Source organism: Haemaphysalis longicornis, unplaced genomic scaffold (assembly GCF_048455015.1).
Source record: "Haemaphysalis longicornis isolate Haplotype H1 unplaced genomic scaffold, Haemaphysalis longicornis Haplotype H1 scaffold_7, whole genome shotgun sequence".
NCBI classification, from domain to species: Eukaryota; Metazoa; Arthropoda; class Arachnida; order Ixodida; family Ixodidae; genus Haemaphysalis; species Haemaphysalis longicornis.
In genome coordinates, this window is record NW_027526422.1 from 178,218,815 (window position 1) to 178,241,513 (window position 22,699).

The 22,699-nt window shown below is 48.3% G+C and overlaps 1 long non-coding RNA gene across 1 annotated transcript; it reads right to left on the reverse strand.

The window, feature by feature from the left end:
• Positions 1 to 7,731: 7,731 nt before the first annotated feature.
• LOC144147281 (uncharacterized) lies at positions 7,732 to 18,210 on the reverse strand. Its single transcript, XR_013317877.1, has 2 exons — positions 18,093 to 18,210; positions 7,732 to 16,574 (listed from the first exon to the last, which is right to left on the reverse strand). It is a non-coding gene; the product is annotated as an uncharacterized LOC144147281 (long non-coding RNA).
• Between the last annotated feature and the right edge of the window lie 4,489 nt (positions 18,211 to 22,699).

Below are 22,699 nucleotides of genomic sequence, written 5' to 3' on the forward strand. Positions count from 1 at the left end.
AAAAAAACGCCCGTGTGTACGAGAGTTCGGCGCACGTTTAAGATGCCCAGGTGGTCGAAATTAATCCGGAGCCCTACACCACGGCGCGCCTCATCGCCTGCCTTGCGTCGGCGCGTTATACCCTACAATCAATCAAGGCACCCCCTCATATACTCCTCTACTTGCAAGAAATTTTCAAACACAGAAAAAGAAAATAATTGCTCGCATGCAATGATCGCTTGTTTTCATATGTGGTGCACCTCATGCTCCAAATTTAGCTTTGGAACGTGAAACAGCAATAAGAACCTTCAAAATTACAAAAACTGTAGTGGTGTGACGAAAATGGTGTTCACCGACTGCAACACACTTGGCTTTGTGTAGGTTGTTGAAACGGTGTGAAATAGGTGTTCAGTTGCAAAAAAAAAAAGAACAGCGGAGCTGGGATCCACCTAGTTCCTTCTAGTGTGGCTAAGTTTTGTTATGTTCGCTAAGCTTTGCAATCTTCTTGCTAAGCTAGGATGACCGCTGAGGGGTGAGGCCAATTGTAATAGGATTTTACAAGACAGTCCCGCAAAATCCCGGATGGTTCGAAACCCTACGTGAGAATACACTACTCGGCTCGCCATTCTTGACCGGCTGAGTCACTGGTCGGAACCGGTCCGTAACAATAGACCACAGTCGCCGCAGTGCTATGGTGCGAAAGAAAGGTGGCGCAATAATTCCCAGCAAAAATTTGCAACCAATCGTCAAATCAAGCCTGGCAGGGGGCACATCAGGAAACTGATGGTCCGCTTGGTCTTTGAGAAAGTTTACGGCGACGCATTTGAGCGCCATGGCTGTGCCGTAGGGTGACAAAACGTCCGAGGTCAGATTCGGCTTGCAGCTCTCAGGGGTGGTTGCTGTTCCGCATGAGATGACACAGCTCTCGCATCGCTTTGGGCAACAGTAGCAATATTTCAAGAATCTGAGACTAAGAACTTGACGCCTTGGTTTACGCGTGGTGAGCGCAACGTCGGCGACCCTGATGTCCATTGACAGACAGCACAGAAGTCTCGTACGGCCCCTTCGGCTCGCACGGCTGCCTGTACTGTAGATAACATATGTGCGATGAACACGGTACAGTCGCCTCTTCTCCTGCTCGGCTTTCGCGTTCCACTGTTATGCACGAAAGAAGAGGTCGCGGCAGAAGGCGAATCAAAGGCGCCGAAACACCTGTCTCATGCGCATCTGCAGCTGACGTGGCGACAAAGCCGTGCGCACCCGGTGCAGCCTGACCGACAGACTACGGCCCCGCTGCGTGGTTATTCTTCTGTCTTTGACGTTCGAGGAAGCGCGTTCTACGGAAGGGCGGGCAAATTGTGGAGCTTAAAGGGAGATAAACACTGTAGCGGCCGGCCAGTGGCTTTTCGGACTAGCATCAGCGCCATGAAGCCTTGACATCAAAATTGGCTGCGTATCTGCTCCTTTCGTTGCAAATGTTGTCAAAAGACGATAGTCTTTGTAGAAATTTGCCAAGGAAATGCCCCCCTTTGCTTTCCCGCTCACCTCTCATGCTGTTCCTGTACCGCCGCGCTCATTACAAGGTAAACGCACTAAAGGTTTGCGCAAGGTCATTTGACTTTACCGCGTTCCACTGCTACAGGCCGGGTTCCTCGATGCCAGCGCTGCAGTACGGCGGAGACGCGCGTGAATGGAGACGGCCGACTAGAAGATTTATATAGCCGCGTGGCCGTGTTCCACGTGCGTTCCAAGCAGAAGGTGGAACCTAGCTAGTGGAACCTTTCGTTGCTGTTGCCGCGTGATTTTTCATACGCCGCCAGGAGGCGGCGGTTTTCTGCAGTAGATGTAGAATATCATTTGCTATCGAAAAACCAAGTATCTATGAATTTTTTAGTAAAGGAACACGGTAAATATCCCTTGTGTACTAGTTTCCTGTGTTATAGTTGCGTAATGTCTTATTCTTGTTCAATAAAGTTAACAAGTATGAACGCATAAATCGGGCTTAGACGGGCTTAGACGGGCTTAGAAATCGGGCTTAGGGCTGTGAGTATATAAGACCATTGCGCAATGTCAAGTTTACTTTGGCCGGGTGGCTGAATCGAGTCACAGACAGACAGACGGACAGACAGACAGACATACAGACAGACCAAAATTTCTGGGTTTAAGTAGCCGAAGAAAGACTATCGTCTTTAAAAACAGCCAAATCCTAGCGACGGAAAGTTTCCAGAAGGAACACTGCTCCCTCGGCCCTTCCTCCGTAAACGTAACGAGTTACCGTTACAGTTCCACCCATTACCAATGAAACAGTGGCGTTCCTCCGTTACTCCTAAAAGGAACTAGTTCCAGGAACGCCGTTCCATTGCATTCACGCAACATAACGAAACGTAAACATTTTGGCTAATTTTGCTATAACACAGCAGCGGTGAAGTTTTCCGGTGAATCAAACGGGGACAGTAGCAAATCACATGTCTCAAGGCAAGCATCGTAACTGCCGTAGAAGGATGTGTGACGCCAGGTCTGCGTGACAGCGAAGTATCATAACAGAGTACGTTTAATACGCTAAGGACTCAAAAATGGGCTACTTCTTCCAAAACACGCAAATCGCCCAGCTGAGCCGTTTCACCATCCTGATACGCGAATCCATGAAAATCTGCGACACTTTTCGAACGAGTATACGAGCACTCACAATTTGCGGTTCAGAACAGCCTATAGTGACAGCTGTAGTAATAGTGACATCTGTAGCAAGCCGGCCAATTATGTACACCAAGTACTACGGCACTATACCACGGTGCTTCCTAATGCTTCCATCGCAGCGTTCAGCAGTAGTAAATTGCATTCGCTTTGTTGCGACGACGTTACCGACACCAGTTCAATTACAAAACGCTGCGAACCAGAAATATCATTCGGCGAGAGTTCGCGCAACAGCTCCTCAATGAGTCATGACAGTGAAGAGTATCAGTGCATTATGGCGTCAGACGTCCATCCAAATAGTATTCCTAAACTAACACGCCGGCGGAGAGTCGTTTCCATGGTGCCCCATAACTGGAGGGCAGTAGCAACATATTCCCGGAGCTAAAGGCAGCCGTTCCATTAACTAGTGGCTGTTCGTACGAATGGATATCGCCAGCAGCAATTATCACAGCAAGCGGCTCCTGCGACGAATGCCAACAGCGAGTGATGCTCACCGCGGTAAGCCCCGCACATCGCGCAAGAAGCGCGCGTTCACTCGCCACTCATGAGTGGTGAGCGGGTCTGACGCGAGTGGAACTCGCACTCGCGAGTGGTGAGTAGGGATTGCCGCGAATGGTGAGTGGGGCTCACCGCGAGTGGCGCTCGCACTCACTCGCACACTCACTCACCAGGCCAAAACGATGGTGAGGCTCACTCACCACTCACTCGCGAGTGGTGAGGGGGGGGGGGGGGAGTGAGTGCACTGATGAGTGAGCCTGTCGACCTATGGTGTGCGACACGTGTGTTTACTAACACTTCGCTATCCGATATGGGTACGAGACCGCCACTTCGTGTGCGCACCCAGCGCCCTCCAACGGTTCGCTTTAAACACTCATTCTAATATTTGGAGCAACTGCTAACAGAATTCGACTGTTGACATCAGTAGCCCAGAGGGAGAACCGAGGGTTCTGTATCGAACGCTGTGGGCTCTAGCTCCAGCTGTGTTCATTTTAAAGACGATAGTCTTTCTTGGGCTTCTTAAACCCAGAAATGTTGGTCTGTCTGTCTGTCTGCCCGTCTGTCTGTATGTGACTCGATTCAGCCATCCGGCCAAAGTAAAACAACGCCTGCGCAATAGTCTTATATAGTCACAGCTAAATCTACCAGTCTAAGTCCGGTGTAATGTTCATACCTGTCAACATTGTTGAAGAAGAACAAGACATTACGCAAATATAAGACAACAAATTAATACAGAAGTGTTGTTTGCAGTGTTCCTTTATAAAAATTCATACATGCTTGACTTTGGCGAAATTAAATACTTCATCAACCCCAGAAAAAAAATTCACTTCGCCGTCGCCTACTGTCGCCCGCATCACTATAGCTTCTGGCGCCATTTTAAGGAATCAACTGGCAACAGTTAGGAAAGGTTCCACGTTATCCTTGCAACGCACGTGGAGTAGGGAAACGCGGTTCTATAAACGTTGGAAGTAGGGCGCCTCGATTCACGTGCGTCTTCGCCGTACGGCAGCGTTGGCAGCGAGACACCCGGTTTGGAGCAGTGGAACGCGGGAAATTAAAAATGTTTTAAGCAAACCTTTGGCGTGTTTACTTTGGGAGGAGCGCGACGCAAGAGGAACAACATGAGAGGTGAGCGGGAAAGTGAAGGGAGGCATTTACTTTGCAAAAGTCAATAAAGACTATCGTCTTTTGACGACATTTGCAACGAAAGAAGCAGATACGCGGCCAATTTTTTTAATGCTTAGCATTCTTTGCCGAGTACCCCCCTTCCCCCCCCCCCCGCCAAAAGCGTGTAACGCCCTGCATTTCCACAAAAATGGAGATTTCGCAAAAGTTTCGAAAATCGTTAGAATAACGTAAATGGAGATCATTAATAGAACAAAATTTTGAAAACCTCGAAAATAATAAAAATATAAAAAATTACGGAAAATGTCAAAACGTATACCGCAGGCCTATCCACAATAATGCAGATTTCACTAAAGTGTCACATGTAGTCGTTATATTTGCGTAAATGGAGATAATTGGTCGAACAAAATTTTGAAAAAACGAAAAAAATTCCCCGCATTTCCCCGAGGGGAAGAATGTGAGGGTCTATTCGATTCAGCCTGCACCTCTTGAACCAGTTCACAGTGGTGCAAAGCGGGTTCCGCCATCGGCGGAACCAGCCCTGCACTTTTGTCGTCTGCTTCTGCACCTCCTCGGCAGGGAGTGCAGGCAAAGCCATGAACCCGTCCTGCACCCGTCGGCACCACCGGTGAATCGAACGGCGCGGTTCAGGTGCCGCGAGCTGCACCGCTGAAACGAACGGCGAAGTGCGGCACCGCCTGAACTGGTTCACGCGGTGCAGGTGAAACGAATAGACCCTGAAAGTGCGAATGCACGAGTTGAATTTGCGCGGTTCGGTAATGTTCGCGAAAGAGAGATCACACACACACACACAACTACAAAGAAAGAAAGATGCATTTATTCACAGACACCTATTTGTGTTGTCGTTGTACTTGATTGCTAGAGCGGATCTGAGCTTTGAAATTTCGTGTCAGTACTCCTTTAAGCGGGTGCATTAGCCCTTCTCACGCCCGATTCCTGGCCAATCCCCCACGTGGGTATGTGCCATGTCAGCGGCCAGGCAGCGCGCGCCTATCTCCCCCTGTTGCCAAGGAAGACGAGGAGCGCGCGCACCCGCAGCTGTTGCTATGCGGACGGCGGCGGACGCTTCAGGCTCGCTTAAGAAGTGCATTCGCACTTAAAAAAGAAAAAAACTTGATATAAAATAATGCGGAAAAAGGCGAACCGTGTAATGCCCTGCATTTCCACAATAATGCATATTTCGCGAAAGTTCCATATGTAAACGTTAGAATAACGTAAATGGAGATAATTGGTCTAGCGAAGGTTCTAGAAACTAAAAAAAAAAATATATAAAATAATCACGAAAACTGTCAAAACGTATAGAGCGTATTCACACACATACAGGCAACCATGCGTGCGCCGCCATATCTGTGGCCAAGCGTCTGTTGCTAGGCGACGTTGTGCGCACGGCCCGCAGATCAGGCCCCCCTCTTCTCCTCCGTGCCTTCATGGCGGCCAGGCAGGTCGCGGTCCGCGATATGAGCTTGTGTTTTCGTGCAAGGCGTGTGCGAGTGGCTTGATAGTCTGTTGCACCGCGATAGCGTTGGTTACGCGAAAATTCATGGTTCCGCTCATGAGTGTGACAACCTTATCTGCAATTCAACCCCAGCCTCTGCGCACACCTACGAGCGAGTGCGAGTCGGTCGGGGCGCAAAGGTTGCATCGTTAGCGCATTGGTCGTTTGTCGGTATGAACTGCATCATTTCTAAACTGATGCCCACTGAACGCAAAGTAATAACTCGACGCTAAGTACTGTTGAGTACAGTGCGATCTACCTATCGCCAGACGCGTATCAAGTCGCCGCCGCAGATCAGCTGATGGCCAGCCGCCGCGCTCTAATGTCACAGGTGAGTTGTTTTGCTGAGTGTGAAACATTTAGCGCGCGAGAAACCCAGTGCCAATGTGTCGCCCGTGCCATCTTGAGGGAAGCCGTTTTTAGGGCTGCTTTTTTGATAATAACTCGAACATAAGCAGCAACGTGCTTTCTTTTTGTTTTTTCTCGTGCGGTGATTGGATCGCATGCAGCGATCAATTTACTTCTGTTAATCTCAGCGCAGGGCATGAAGCCCTGTGTTTCGATTGTCCTTGGGTGGAGTGAGGAAACCGGCGAGCATCAGTTAAAGGTCAAAACCTCGGGTACTTCTATCCTGCGCACTTTTGAGGCCGATACATCTTTTAAAGAAATTGCTGTTCGATCACGCCGTCCGGAAACGAACGTCGTCTCAAGCTGTTGTTTTGCGCCAGCAGCGCCTAGCGAAACTTACTATTATGTGTTTTTAGGGGCAGCAGAACTGCCATTTCAGTCTCCGTACAAAACTTGTAGCTCCTGCTTGGTTTAGAAAAACTAATTGTGCACATAATGGAAGTAATTGTGCCTTTCTGCTTCACCCCGAACTTTAGCCCGTTTTTTTTCTTTCTCTTTCATTGCAGGCGTATGCAGCTGCTAGAAAAGAAATACGGCGCCCTCACAGAGCTGGTGTGCGTCCTGCGGGGCAAGCCTCAAGAGTGCCGTTTTTTGCGGCATCCGTGAGCAGCAGCAGGTTTAAATACAGTGATGGTGTTTAGCACACTTCGAAACTGATCTACAGAAATATTCAGAAATAAATAGCGGGGTCGACTGGTGCCCTTTTATATGCATTTAGGTGCCTTTCCAGCTATTGCTATTTGAATTTACAATGACTGTGGAAAGTGAAAAAAAAAAAAAGGAACACATTTTGGTCATGCTTTTCATGTGCTAGAATATATAAAAAAACATTTTAGTCATACTCTTCATGTGCTAGAATATTTTTTGCAAGACGTGGTTTCTGGCCAGGAAATGATAACTCATGGCTATCGCCTTCATTTTGGCTAATTCAACTGTTATGAAATGGTGATCTGTACAGTGAGCACAAAGACTTCATTGAATTATCGGGCCACATTTTGCCACACTGCGAAAAGTTACACTTGTGTTCCACTTTTTGGGAAGTGTGTTCATTGCTTAGAAAAGGAAAAGTTCACACATGAATTGATAGGCGTACTTGAAATTGAATGTTTAATAATGTGTGCATTGAGACCCTTCAGTTGCACTCCCAAAAAAAGAAATCGTGTATCAAAACCTTGCTATGTAGCAGGGAAGGGGCGAGACGACTTGTTGGTTTCGATGTGCTTTTAGCCTTTTCATTGGTTGTAATCGCATTGGTATGTTTATTCCTTGAATAAACAATCAGTCACAGTTCAGTGCTTTGTCCTGCCTTTGTTCATATTGCTTGGTAAGACCCACTTTTCATTATGCAATACCAACTAGCTTACCAACCCATGTTCTTTGTGCACCACCAAAGCTTAACATTGGTGTTTCTGGGCATCAGCAGCAAGGCTTGTTAAGTTAACTTGTCTTACTCACACCTAGGGTAACTGCTAACAGCAGCTTGGGACACTATTAAAAATGGCATAATGAGAACATGTCTATCAAGAAACATTTTATTACACATCAATAAAACACCACCCAACCAACAGTTCACAATGTAATTACCCATCAGTTAAATATTAGTGATAGTTTGCAGTAGGTCACAGGAGCACCGATGCAGTCTGCCGATTCTCTTTTGTTGTCACTTCTGCACTACTACTTGGAGCTAAACAGAGACAAGGAGCCTTGCTGGGGTACAAAAAAAAATTACACCCATCTCCCCGAAGGGAACCATGAGTAGGATGCGGAGTGTCATGGGGGTTCCGTTTGCGTTTCCGTTATGTTTAATTGCGTCAGCGCACCCGCTGACGGGACTGTTGCTTCCATCCTACTTCATCTGAAGAAGCACGGAGTCAAGCGAAGCAAGCGCAGCACTGAACGGGCGCTCTGCTAGTTCCCCTTTATATTCACAGCTGTAGGAGAGGAGACTACGAGAGAGAGAGCCGCGCATGCGCGCGAGAGAGCTGAAGCGAACGGAGGAGGAGCGCGCGCAGACGGTAGGAGAGGAGAGGAGAGTACGCAGCTGTTTGGAAAGGAGGAGAGGAGCGCATGCACAGATGGTGTGCGGACGGTCGCCACCGGTCAACAAGTGACATACCCCCGAGCATAAGACACTCCGCATCTAGAACACGGAAACACCATTTTTTCCCATTCCATTTGGTTTTTGTGTGTGGGTGCTTCCACTTGTAACCTTCCATTCTTTGTGTTACGATTGATACACATAGCCATGCCCTATTGTGCACAGTTAATCTAAAGCAAGGGTGTGAAACACCCGGGCCACATGTGGCCTGCAGACCTTTTGATTTTTTTTTTGACCTTTTGATGTATTAAAGGATCACCGTAAAACAAATATCAGTGCCTAGATTTTAGTCATCCTGGATATCAGTAATGATATGTTTCTCGAATGGTGACACCAAATTCCATACAGAAATGACCAAGCATATTTACAATGTGTGGGAAAGGACTTGTTTCGTTTGAACGGCAGCATTAGGTGACAATTTTTTACACCCCCCTCCCCCCTGCCTTTCTTGCATTGCAACCTTCCCATGTGGGACTGAACTTCTTGACTGTGGCTTGCTTGCTCACTGATGTGAGTTGAGACCCCTCATGTCACTAACTAAGATGCACAATTTGTTTTGCACAAAACATTAACAACTCTTAAAAACTTGCATACTACGACGACAATCATCAATGTCAGTTTGGACAAAAAAGGGAAAGAAATACTGACATTGGGCAGCATTACAAACACCCTGTATTTTTTGTGAAGACACAGAACTAAGCTGAAGAACGTTTACTAGAGCAGCAGCAGCAGCATAAAATGGACAGTGGTGTAACAACTGACAAAAAATAACCTACCTAAACCATTGGAATCAAAATCACGAGCGTAACAGTTCAAAATTGGGCTTGATGTCTTCATCTAGACTCCCATTGCTTTAGGCTCGCAATGGGTGCTGCCATTCACTGCGTGGAATAGCATTTCACATTATGGAAAATTCGGAGGGCTTATTTTACACATTACGGCACATCAAAACTTTCTCACCGCCAAGAAATTAGGTAAATCGTCGGTCAACAGTCTAGGAAACAGCTTTTCATGTCTACAGGAGCAAAATCCTCATAATGTTCTGTTTGAACAGAAGAGTGCATTCATACAGATGACCAGGGCTAAAATCTTCATGACAGAACATAACTGCAAATCACACAATGAAAACCAAAACATCTGTGCATTTAGATACTACAGCGAAACAAAAAATTGCATCAATAAGGCAATCATCAGGAATTGCACTACCTGGTACAGTAGCCTGTGCATTGTGCTGTTATGCCCATCGCTGGGTAGTCCCTAAATCATACTTCCAATAAATACGCATGGTTTGCGGCGATTTTAGATGCCCACCATACAACATTTTTTGCACACCCGTTACACACCACACTAACCATGCGTTGCATCCTGGCTCCTTCTAACCAGTGGCATTGGATGCCTCCTGCTCTTTTCACTGTTGCCCAGTATTGGCATTTCATTGCGGCCATTCCCATTCCATCCTCTTCTGTGTGGCAAGGTGTTGTGCTGCTGGGCCCAAGGACATTGCAGGTTCGATTCCCAGCCACTTTTTTAACAGAGGCGAAAAGCAAAAACGCCCGTGTCTGCGAGATTTCGGCGCACGTTAAAGATCCCCCCCCCTCCTTCTTGCCCCAGGTGGCCAAAATTAATCCGGAGCCTTCCACTACGGCGTGCCTCACCCACCTATTTCCCACACAATAAGGGAAACTGCTAGACATTGTTGTCTCAGCCAAACTGATGCACACGGCTTGCTGGAAAATGCCTATTCGAATGGCACAACTGACTGGCTCAGATTTGCTAGAGCTGCACAGACAGCTACAATTTTGTCTAGCTGGGTGAGCCTCTCGTTGTGCTTCACAGTCACAAGATCAATTGGAATAGTGCTTGACAGGATTCGGTATCGTCCTCTAAGTAGCCCAATCACCCGTTCTACATGAATGCGGACATTAGCCAATTTTCGAGTTTTTTGGACGTCCCAAGCCGATAACTGCGATTTCCCCCTAGTGAAAGCCGGCATTTCTAGCTTGGCTGAGTGGATGCCAACAGCATCACCTATTGTGAATCCTCTGTCAGCCAACACTGTGTCACCTGGTACAAGGTTATTTAAGATGCCGCAAGACTCGGTAAGGCGCTTGTCGCTGGTCCGCCCACCCCAACCCTCGGAAATGAAAGTGACTGCACCTCGTGCTTTGCAGCGCAACGCCTTAGCCACTGAGACACCGCGGCGGGTTATATTTGCAGCATTGGTAAAACCATTTTGGAATACTGCAACTTGCCAAGGAATTTAGTCCTGTCAGTTTTACCTCCCAATCTGATTATACTCACATTTTTTGCAGTTTGTTTTTAGTTGTAAATTAAGTGTATCAAGTCATTTTTTTTGCGTGTTTGCCATTCAGCAGAAGACTGCACTTACTGGGCACGTCTGGTATTGATGGTCATTTGTCCTCAACACATCCTGTATTTACAGATTTCTTTTCTGACTCCAACAACTGCATCGGTGAAGCAATTTTGTAAGCCTGCAGCTCGTCGTCTTGTTCAGTTGTTATTAACGTGCTATGTTAGAGAAATCACATCAATCTCAATTATCTTTTTAGTTTAAGAGTGTGGCATTACTTTGTGTATTTACCAGAAAACTATTACCTGTCTGTATAATGCCTTTAAATCCCTATTTCTTTGAACTGTTTCAACACTTTTCTGTGTATGATACTGTCCAGTTGCTGTGATTTTTTTAACACGAGGAAAATGCAAATATATACTGTGTGCTGAATAAACTTTTTCTGTTGTTGCCCACTAACCTGTTGCCTACTAACAGCTTTGCAGGCTTTGCTTGAAGACCTACAAAAAAAAAATAAGTAGCAGATAGTGAATTTTCACTATTGTAAACGCAATACCCAGGACTCTGCTGGGAAAAACTCGTCATTGTGTACATAGAAGGGAACTTAGTATCTGGCACACAGCATCACTGAAAAGCAATTTACATGCCCATCATAGCTAAAACATGCTAAAATTCACACTCACTGCTACATTGTAATTTTTTTTTATGCTAAGCATCCCCTTTTATTCATGCACCTTGCACTTGCGATAGATGCACTTACGGTTGCACAAAGATTTGGAGTATTTAACATTCGATACACCTTTTATTAAAATGGGGTAGGAACTAAGAATTGAGCAAATGGGGAAGTAAAAATTGGAACAATTCATGCGGTGAAAGGTGTTGGAGGGCCAGAGACAGATGTGATGATAGTTCCAGGGTGCTTACTGCTCCTACCCTTGTTCTACTCTCCCCAAGTAGGAGCTGTGCAGTACGGTCTCCCACTGCTATTAACACTGCAACTTGGTGTGGCTGTGTGAGGACGCTGACATAGCATGTGTGCTAGGCCTGCTCCTTCCTGGCACCTGTGGCACTCTGCAGGGGGGGGGGGGGGACAGCTACTGTTACCTGTCCTGGGTAACAGTAGCTGTAGACAATTAAGCTCCGACACGAATTTGTCTGGAGGTGTCTCCAAACCACAGATTCCTGGGAGGGATACAGGCTCAGGTCAGCCGACAGTGGTTGGGGATATCCGTGTAGGACACTACTCTGTTCCTGCCTGACAGTGAGATGAAGCCACCGCCCAGATTGACATGCACTAGGTAGGTGAAGCCGCAAGCGGCGTTGTGTGCGGATTCACTCCTGGCCATGCCAAAGAGGGCAGCGGTCCAGATTAGATGTAACTTGCCGGTTCTTTTTTCGGGGTTGAAGCCAAAAGTTAGAGGTACGGACACCTCTTCGGAGATCTGCCCTCGGGAGAAATTTAGGATTGCAGACTTGGAGGTTTTAATTAACAGCGATGCTGTTGAGCAAATCATTTCTGTATGGTGTCCGCAGCTTTTAAAATACTACGAAAATGCACATCATTCATGCTCGCGTGCCTTGATACGTGTGCATAGTTTGTCGCGGATAGTGGATAGGCCACAGATAGTTGGCATGGCCGAGGAAAGGAAGAGGCCAGTGTGCTTCGACAGGCTCGGCGTGCAAAGCATCTGCTAGAGACGATAAGTCATGCTTACAGGGCGGCACAAGAAAACATCGACCAAAACGACGAGCTCACTCTGCGTTGCTCAACGTAAGGTAATGAAATGCCATCCCGCCGACGTCAACCACGGCACCACGACAATAAAACTCAACTTTGTGTCCGTCAATGATCAAGTCTTGCACGTGAGCGCAAGCTTCCCTGAATTTTTTTTCTGTTCTGATTTTTGTGAAGGCCACCATTGCCAGTGCAATGGCTGCTGCTTCATACACCACTGGGGTATGAAGCGGGCCAGAGGCAATGGAGTTTCCCTGGTTATTGACTACAGCAACTAATATTACGTCGAGACGAAAATAGTTGGCTGCGTCCCTGTAAACCACGTCCGTGGTCGAACAGAAGTAGGAGCACTGTCATCCAGTGGTAGTGCGAGACCACTTTCGGTGCTCTGAGAGCAGTTGGGAGCAGTTCGATCTGCTCCCGCTTGAAAAGTCGGAGTGAGCACAGTACGATACGAAGGAAGTCACATGACCTTTAACGTCATATCCTCCCCTTTGTGTGTGTGTGTTTTGCTCCCTTGTATCGGGGAGCGCGGCAGTATCCATCGTGCATTTGCAACTTTGTGGAATGGGCAGCGAGCCCTACGAGCATGCGAATGCTCCACACCGCCACACGTGCTTTGCCCGGCTTTGCTCACACATGCTTTTCCGCAGAGATTGCTGGGACGCCTAAAGGCTGGAATACGTGGAGCGAACTTTCACGACAAAGTTCGCGCGGCGGGAAATCTCTGAGCTGCCGTACTTATCCAATTCTAACGCGCACCCGATTTTTCTGACAAAAAAACCAAAAAACTTGCACCTCCGTTTGTAACGCGCACGGAACTTTATAACCCAGACAAACGAATGCGGGAGAAATGGGCGATTTATTCCCCAAAGTAATTTCGCTCATCTCACTCCTCATCGCTTTCCGCTGACCAGAACATCTCGTCCTCGGTGCCGCCAAGAGCCTTCGCGATGCCACACTTCTCAACGAACATTCAACCATGGTCGATGGGATCGTGGCCCACGCCTCGCACGCCCATCCCGCGAGCTTCTCCAGAGCCGCACGCTTCAGCCGACCGCTCGTTTTGAACGCGTGAGAGCCGCTGCTGCCATGGCTGTTATCAAGTGCGCAAGTGGAACAATTTGACGATTTGTGTGAACGCCGATAGAAAAGTCTAGCGCATATGCTTCCTGCGTCCGAAAAATCGCTGTGATGGCGATGGGTGGGACGAAATTTCCGCTGTTTCGGTTTCGGTTTCGAATCTGATGCTAACGCGCATGTGATTTTTCGGCCTATTTTTCCGGAAAAAGGGCGCGCGTTAGAAGCGGGTAATTACGGTACATGGAGCGACAACATGGCGCGCGCTGCCGCTGGGCTGCTCTACATTAAAGCCCCTCCGCCGCGGCCCTGCCCATAGGAGGGGCTTTACTCTCACTGAACTCCATGCCCAGAATCAACGGTGCTGTTCAGTAAACAGACCCAGTGAAGGAGCTTCCCACTTTGGTTGTACATCATTTAACGATTCTGCGTGGCGCGGGGGTGTTTCTTCTACTGAAATATTCGTTCTCATTTCTCAAAAACGCTAAAGGCTGAAGAGAGAGAGAGAGAGAGAGAGAGAGAGAGAGAGAGAGAAAAAACGAACGGCACCGGGGAGATTCGCACGAACGACTACAAGAACAAGTAGCCGGAAGTTTAACCTCTACTTCACCCCGAGAGATGGTGCATATGAGCAAAATAGCCTCTGTTACTGGTTTTTGTCGTATTTGAGACGCCCTCGTAGTGATACCGCCTGTTCCTCACTCGCCAATCTTGCAGACAGGCCTCATATTGCTGCTACTGCAAGTAATGTAGCCGGATCGCCCTTATTTAATCTGATAAATGCTATCATGTATGCCCATACAGCCGGTCGGGACCGTGTTTTCCCCTTGTCGTTTTTTCCTCTCCCACCTGCTCTCCGGGTGCGTGCCGCACTCATGGCAGGTGCAGTGGCCCTGCTCCCGCGTGCCCCCAAGTGTTCTGTCACCTACTCCTCACTGCACGATGCCACTGCTCCTGTTCTCTCAATGGAATTCCCCATTAGGTTGCATCAATGTATGGCTTGGCTCTTACCGAGATCGATGAAGCATCAGACGACGTTTCATGTCTTGGGTAGTTGCTTCTCACGGTGCAATCGCAAGCTGCATGCCAATTTTGTCGCAATAACTGAGTATTCTTCAATGTGTTGGTCAAGCCAATCCAGGCGACAAAACACGTTGCAACTGACTTTGTTCTTGCGGAGCTGCTGTTGCAAACCACTCTTGGCCTCCCACATGTGGGGAAGCTGCAAGTCAACCTGGCATTGGTTCCCTGCTTCAAATGTATAATTAGTTGCCTGCTCAGCATCTCGGCCCAGTTGATCCGCCTTTGCCTTGATGTTAGTTATTTCTCAGATATGTGGACCAATCACCGAGTGTGAGGAATCCCGCTGCACCACTCAGAGCCCTTGAAATGCATCTCAGTAAATGAGGATAAGCGGGCCTACCAGACCTTCGTTTGATGTTGCCGGGTGGTCGCTGCCGAGATTCTCTTATGTGTTGCGTAAAGTGGTCTTCCTTTACGTGTGTTCTGTAAAAGTGAGGCAAGGCTGCTCACACTGCTGCTCATCACTGCTCGCACTACTTCCGGTGCAAGTGGGATGCGTATGGTCAGTGGTACGGGTGAGGCCTTCTTGTTGGGCATCAAGCCAAAGGTTTTCGCTTTTTAATGGTGTCATGCTTGCAATCCCCACTTAGTGTGATGTGCATTAAAATCCCCGACAATGAGTAATGTGTCGAAATGGAAAATTTCAAGAGTTTTCTAAAAAAGCTTGGTCAATTTGGAGGTGTTGCGAGAAGGGCTCCATACGTTTAGGAGAAACGTGCCGGTCAGCCATGTTTTGCATTTAGTAATTAATTCAATGCAACAATACTCGCATCCCGGCCAGCAAATTTCACTTCTTTTCACAGACGCAGAAGTTTTGACGCCTCCGAACGCTCCAAGTTCTACACCGTGTTTGCCATTTGAAAAGACTTTCCACACTGATGAGTTCTACACTGTTTGTTGATTAGTACACACATACCCTGAAGTCACTGACCAAAGAACTGAAGCGCATGAAAAATTCCTTGCCGGCCTGACCCCTGACCCGACAGGCACAGTCAGCCCTGTGCGGCAGCAGCGGCTCACCATTGTTTGCATTGCTGGATGTAAACAAATCTTTCCTTTGCAGCTACGTCAGCTGACTCCTTAGCCATGATTGGCTATCCGGTTTTGCATTGCCGAGGCGCAACGAGGGGATTCAGTCCTAGAGCGATCTTGTCCTCCCTCGCAAAGCGAGAAAAAGCGATGCCTGGCTCATCACTTGCGACGTCACGCAATGTGCCAAGTCGCCAGTGGGAATGTGCCTTTAGACGATTGGTGAGCACTGTGGAACTGTCCGCTGACAGAGGCCAGACGCACGTGCAGTCGATTTTATAGGGCCCATTCCCCTTCACGCAGCGTCCTCAAATAACCGGTGATGCAAATGTTGAGACCGGTGATTTCAGCACCAATCTTATCCTCAAATTGCACTAACATGGCTTTGAATGTCGCACGAGGGTTTCCATGATCTGTTCTCCAAAATTTTGAAGCACACCTTCCGTAACGTACTAATCATCCGACCCCGAAGCAAGGGGGGTTTGCCAAGGCCAATTTTCTTGTCCCAGTGTTTTAACTGAGTAGAGCCAGATGGAGAATTGTCCATTGCATCTGCGGACCCAATTTCTGAGGACCCCAAGGTCGGTAACCTGCTGTGGCTGGAGTCAACGATGGCCTGAGATGCTGGTCTGACGTTTTGGAAGAGGCGGGGTTGACAGTGGTGTCGACTCCCTAAGTTCAGTTAGGGCTGCTTTTAGAACTTTTTTTTTTCCAACGATAATGGACTCAAGCATGTGATGGATTTTGTTAATTTCTGAGCATGAATCGGAATGTCTGCCGTGAGTGTATTGACTCTGGGGGACCATGTGTCTCTGAGTGTGTTTGCTGTGGGAGACCGTAGCTGCCCAGCTCACCTTGTTGTTTAGGTTGATTCTGTTGGCATGGATATGGCCGCCTGTCCTCGATGGTTTTGGCCCTCAGTGCTCGACAGCCGACGACGCAACGTCCAGCGCACACAATCCCAGCTCCGGGTGGAGTTGTCCTTGGTCGCCGGTCCACAGCTCGCATTCCCTTGGCTTTGCTGCAACCAAGGAAAGGAGCCCAAATGGTCACTCTCCCCAGATGAGGACCTAAAGAATTTTTTACTGCTCCTTTCTATTGTCCTCGTCCTTCACGAATAGTCACAATCTGCGCATAGAGTGTAAATCCCGATGTGCTAGGACTTGATTTTAATGAAGCCTGTCGCGTGCTTAAGCTCCCAATCAGAGGTCAAGAAAAAAACGTTCAATGCATTACTGACCGCTAATCGCTAAAACGCTTCAACAAGGCCGAAGCCACATGTAGCCAAAGCAACAAGCACGAAATGAACATCGTAGTGTTAAACTAGGCCGTACAGCCAGTGTCTTCTTGGCAGGAGGCACTTATTCATGTGGCAGCATGTAATGCCTTTCAGCTGCTGCTTGCATCAATCTAGAGTTTTGCTCCCGTGAGTACACCCCATTGTTTTTCTCAACAGCTGCGTAGTTTAATTTGACCCAATGCAAGTGCAGTTACTAATACGCCTGCAGTGCACTGGCCTTGAATGCAGGATCACACATGCTTGGTGCATTGCTACCGTGGTATGCTGCACGTATCAACTCGACTCAACAGTGTGTCACCTGACAACCTCCAAATGCACACCTGAAACACCTCCTTTAATTCTTTCCAGGGTGCTCATTCTTCACAGTCCATAAACTGTTGGTACAGCCAACAGTTGATGGCTGTTGGTACAGCCAACAGCCAACAACTTTTAGGGGTTGGGGGTGTATGGAGGTATGGGAGAATGGAAGGAGCCTTGCCAAAATGAATGCTAGCACTTGCTTATGTGCAGCATAGTAAAATGTTTGGGGGAGGGGGTTCAAAACCCCTTCGCGCTGTACCTGGAGAATCCTATCGGCCATCTGGGAGGCCATCACTGATGTGTTGCTGGGGCATTCTTGGCTCGTTTCTCTCTCACAAAGGTGAGCACATGACGGAGTTATTTGTGCACTTGACAGCACCTGAGGATTCACAAGGATTGCCAGCTGCTGATAATGGCTGAGCTGTTGGGTTGACCTTTTTTCTGTGCAGCTTAGCAAAGGGGTCAGCCTCGCGTAGGATGTTTACTAGCACTGATGAGAGGCTGAAAGTTGGGACGTAAAGAGTAGTCAGGCAGTGGATGTTCACACGTATTTAAAGAATTGGCCATCATATGGCTTATGTGAAGACTATGACATGCTTTTCATCACTATCAGAAGTGGGGTAGGTCCAGCCCCTTTAAGGGACCGTGGCACACCATCTTGCATTCGGGACAGACGCAAACACCCACACATCAAAACGTTCGACAAGTACTCCTGTAATGATGCCAGCATTTACGGAGGTGAAGGATAAAAAAATCTAAAATGAAGTTTGCCTTGGAGGTGCAGTGTCCCTTTGGCACTGCACATTTTTATACGTTTCAACACGAAAATGCATAATCAACATAAAAAAAAAAGTTGTACAACTGAAACTGAAAAGCAACACAGGCTGCATAAACTTTACCTTCTTAAGAGAAGCAAAAATAGGCCAGAAACATGCATACGCTATGCCAAGTTTTTTCTGCAGCCTTGTGTGCCTAGTGGTGGCTGGATGGCTTTTTGTTGACTTCGCCGGACTGGGGGAGTGGCTGTTGAGAGCCAGTGGTTGGTCTCATGCTTCAGACCTGCAAGAGTAAGTAGTAACATGTGAACTTAAACATGCTGCGATGCACAGTTTTACAACAGTCAGTTCACCAGTGACCACATAAAGTTGAAAACGGCTTGTGCTTGCTTTGTAGAAGGTTTGTACGAACACTTTGATTGACTATGAGGTTTAACACACTGACACTACACAGGCGATGAGGCACACCGTAGTGAGGGACTAAGGTTAATTTTGACCACTTGGGGATGTTTTAACGTGTGCCAAAATCTCGAACATGGGCATTTCTGCTTTTCGCCTCCATTAGAAAAGCGGCAACTGTGGCCAGTAGCCGCTTTTCTGGCGCTGAGCAGATTCCATATTCTGGCGCTGAGCAGATTCCAAAAGGTAGCCTTTGGAAACAGAATCTTCCTATTGGTGTTATGAACGTAGTGAGTTCTTGACTTTCTTCTGAAAGCTTCACCTGGTGAAAGCTAGCGGTAGCATCGAGCTTAGAGAATACCTTTGCTGATCCGAGGCGTCCCAGGATGTTCTCGACTGAGGGTAGTATGTGACGCTCCCGAAGCACGACTTCGTTGAGTCGGGTGAGGTCAACGCATATTCGGTAGCCTCCTCCTGCTTTTGGAACAGCCACCATACCGGAACACCATGGTGTGGGACGGTCCACCCGTTGGATGACTCCCTGGGATTCGAGCTTGGTGAGCTCCTCTCGAACTGGTTTGTGAAGCGGAATCGGTACTCTTCTCGGCATGCTGAGTGAGAACGGTTTGGCGCCTGGTTGGAGACGTATCACGTATTCGTCTTGCAGCTCGCCCAAGCCATCGAAGAGACTGTCCTTCAAAGTGACGGTAGAATCCGTTACACTGTCCACGAACCGTATAACTCCGAGAGCCTGTATCGCAGGGAATCCAAGAAGCGGCGGGTCTTGCGAAGGCACAACATACACTGTTTGCACTGTAGACCTGCCTTTCCAGCTCAGTTTCGCTTGGAATGTTCCGAGAACGGTGAGGGAGTGATTTCCTGGGCCCGTAAGTTCACCTTCTGGCTTTTGCAGCTGTTTCGGTATGCCTGGAAACGAGTCCGGTACCACTGTCACCTCCGCACCCGAGTCAACCTTGAAGTTAGCGTAGTCCGTTGACGGCCACTTTTACGAACTTGGCTCTGGTGATGGCTGCTACGGAGTGCAGTGTGAGAGCTCCCATGTTCTTCTTGCTTTTCTTTTCGCAGACTGCTTCGAAGTGTCCAATCCGATTACACCCTTTGCACTTGGCTTGCCTAGCTGGGCAATCTGCTCGAGGATGCGTTGGTCGACCGCATTATCTGCAGCTCGTGGTAGCGTCGCTTGGGTTGGACTTCGTAACACGCTTGCCGGAGCTCCCTTGAGAATCCGAGCCATGTCGCGGCTTTTGGAAGCGCTTTTGAACTTTGGCCTCGGCCACAACGTGAGCAGGATTTGGCTCTTTATGGAACACTGCTGCACGGGCTTTCACGGCATCTTCGTTGATGCGAGCCTGTAGTCTTGCTTCTTCAAGGGTAAGCTTTTGTGTTCGGCACAGTTTGTCCACAAGGTTAGAGTCCCGGAGACCCACGACGAACCTGTCTCGAACGAGTCGTTCTTCCACTCCCGCTGAGGCGTAGTTGCACTTTTTGACAAGTGTACGCAGCGTGTAGAACTCGTCTACGGTCCCGCCTTCGCCCTGGGTTCGACGGTGGAAGCGGACACTTTCGTAGACCTCGTTGACCGGGTGGATGAAGTGATCGGTGAACTTCTTCTAGCGAGCTCCAGTCTTCGCTGGACAATGCTAGAGTGTCGAGAACGCGGCAGGCGTCTTGGGAGCCCATGTCGTAAAGAAGCGTTCTGACCTGTACTTCTCCCGGCGCTTGGTATAGCCCAGATGCATAGCAATAGTCATCGAACTGGTAGACCCATTCTTTCCAAGAGCTTGGGTTCCCAAAATCGAATTTCGGTGGCGGTTGAAGCCCGGTGCCGCTGAACTGGATAGAAGGATCTCCATCCGCCATAGCATATTTTGCAGGCTACGCACCTTAGACTGATTGCTATTAATAATTGATCGATGTGTCGCTAACTTTATCCCACTTCTGACACCATGTCTCGTCGGCTGACGAGCGACGATGAAAGCGACCACACCGACCGGTTGCTGGAACTCAAGTACCTTATTAAGCGAAGAGAAATAAACGCCCCCGGTCCCCGATGGCGCGGCGGCGCAGGCGTGGAACACGATAGCTCACGCGTCACACATCCGGCGGGTCCGGTTACGCGAACCGCCGCCCGAGCGAGCGTGAGAAACGCACCTTCAGCGCGCCGTGAAATGCGCGTCCACTACACTTCCGAAATCTGGGTCCTAGTAATTTTTCTGCGTCAAGACTTGCGCGTTGAATCTACACGGCACCAGCGGAACGGGTTGGTCACTGCAACAGCAGATTTTCTTTGGAATTGGAGTCTGAAGAAAATCTCAGTGATGTCAGTGATTGTCAGTGTCAGTGATTGCCGCGATTTAAATAAAAAACAAGAGCGCGCCTGTTTTTTATCCCTCGTACGAACAACCGACAAGGCATCCAGCGTGCGACCGCGACTGTTGACTGCAAAGCTGATGGTGGCGCATTGCTGCCTGCCTAAGTTTTCATTCCAATTTATTTGAAAACACGTTGGCACACGAGTAGGTAGAGCGGTAAAAACGTTAGAGCCCACGTATGCGTGCGACTGCGTCGCGATAAGTCACGCGTATGCTCGCGGAAAAGCGATCGCCCGAAGGCATATGCAGAAAATGTTGCCGTACGGAAGCCAAACTCGAGGGATTTGTTCAAAGGGCGCTTGCGATCCGTCAGCGCTCGGGTTACAGCACGGCTCGGGAAGCGGCCTCGCATTCGCTACCATCGCTAAATCGGCGTACGCGTGAACACAGCTCTCCAAAGAAATTATTCGGTTTTTGTAATCAACCATGTATTAGAGGGAACTTACCAGACAAAGATACGGTGCGGGTGCACTTGCGTCGGCATCCACGGCGGCAGCCAACTGCAGTGTCGGACTTTTGCGCGCCGTTCCGGCCGTTCGCTGCCGCGGTTTCATCCTCCGGTGATGCGAAGTTATCGATGGCAGGTAGAGCGCCACCACGTAATGTGACTGCAATTAATAATATATCTCTTGACGCCACTACCGATAATTGGGTTGAAACGCGGCAGACGACAAACGGGACACCGGGGTTTTTTTGTTTTTTTTCTCGAGATGTGGGCGCACAGCGCATGCGCTAGCACAGTGGCCACAGACATGGCGGCTTTCAGTGTGGCCAAGCGAAGAAAATCGCCCGCTAAACATTTGAATGAATACCGTCTATACCGCATCGCATTTCCGCACCAATGTATATTTCGCGAAAGTTTCGCCTGTAATTGTTATAATTGCTTAAAGGGAGATAATTGGTTAAACTAAATCGTGGAAAACTAAAAATAAAGAATAGTATAAAATAATTACGGGAAATCGTGAACCGGATGCGTTTCCACAGTATTGCAGATTTCGCAAAAGTTCCAAATGTGATCGTTAGAATAACATAAATGGAGATAATTGGTGTGAGGATATTTTGGAAAACTAATAAAGAAGAAGAACATTTAAAAAATACGAAAATGGCCAAACGTATAACGCATTGTATTTCCACAATATTGAAAATTTCGCGAAAGTATCACCTGTAATCGTTATAATAGCGTAAATGGAGGTAATTGGTCGGACAGGGGTTAGAAAAAACAAAAAATTTGGCTGGAAAAAACTCACACTGGAGACAGGCGGCTGAAGAGTGCTACGCATTAGTAGATAATTCTCTGAATTTCGGCAGCATTTTTTGGCGATGCTGTCTGACTGAATAAACTTTATTTGAGGAAAGATGAAGGAAAGGTGAAGGGTTAGAAAAACTTTACAGAGTCACTCGTGGAACTTCTGGGTCAGCGCTCCAGTGGCCTCTGCTCCCTTCTTCGCCCGGCTGACTGAGTAGGGGCTTTTCGATCTTCAAGCCTGCGCCTAGAAGGGCGCCCTTTCGTGATTGCCAAGAAGTGCGTGGCGAATGCATTTGAGGTTCGGCCCGATGTCTGGTCAGGCCCTCGTGCCGTGGAAGAGGGTAGTGGTCTCTCCGCATAGCCTGCAGTATTCTGCATTGCCGGAGTGCCGTTAGTATGAAATCTTTGCCCGGCGAGGTTTAGAAATGAAATTGCTTGTATTTTCCCTAGAACCTGGGCTTCAGATGCCGTAAAGTGGGGTTAGAAATGTAGCATGCTGTTAGCTGCGTTTGGGAGGCATTCACCGTGCGTGGTGGTCCTAAGGCACAGTATTGCCGCCGTGAGAAGGGGTGGGAAGTAAAGTTTTACGCTCACTTGTTCAACGCCTCGTTACCCGACGTAATCCGCCGAGAACGTCCCTCCAGCGCCACCACGCTGGGTGGCCTCGAGGTTAGCTCTTTTGTGGACGTTTTTGGCGAACTCCTCAAGAGTGAGGATTTGTGGACTCCAGCC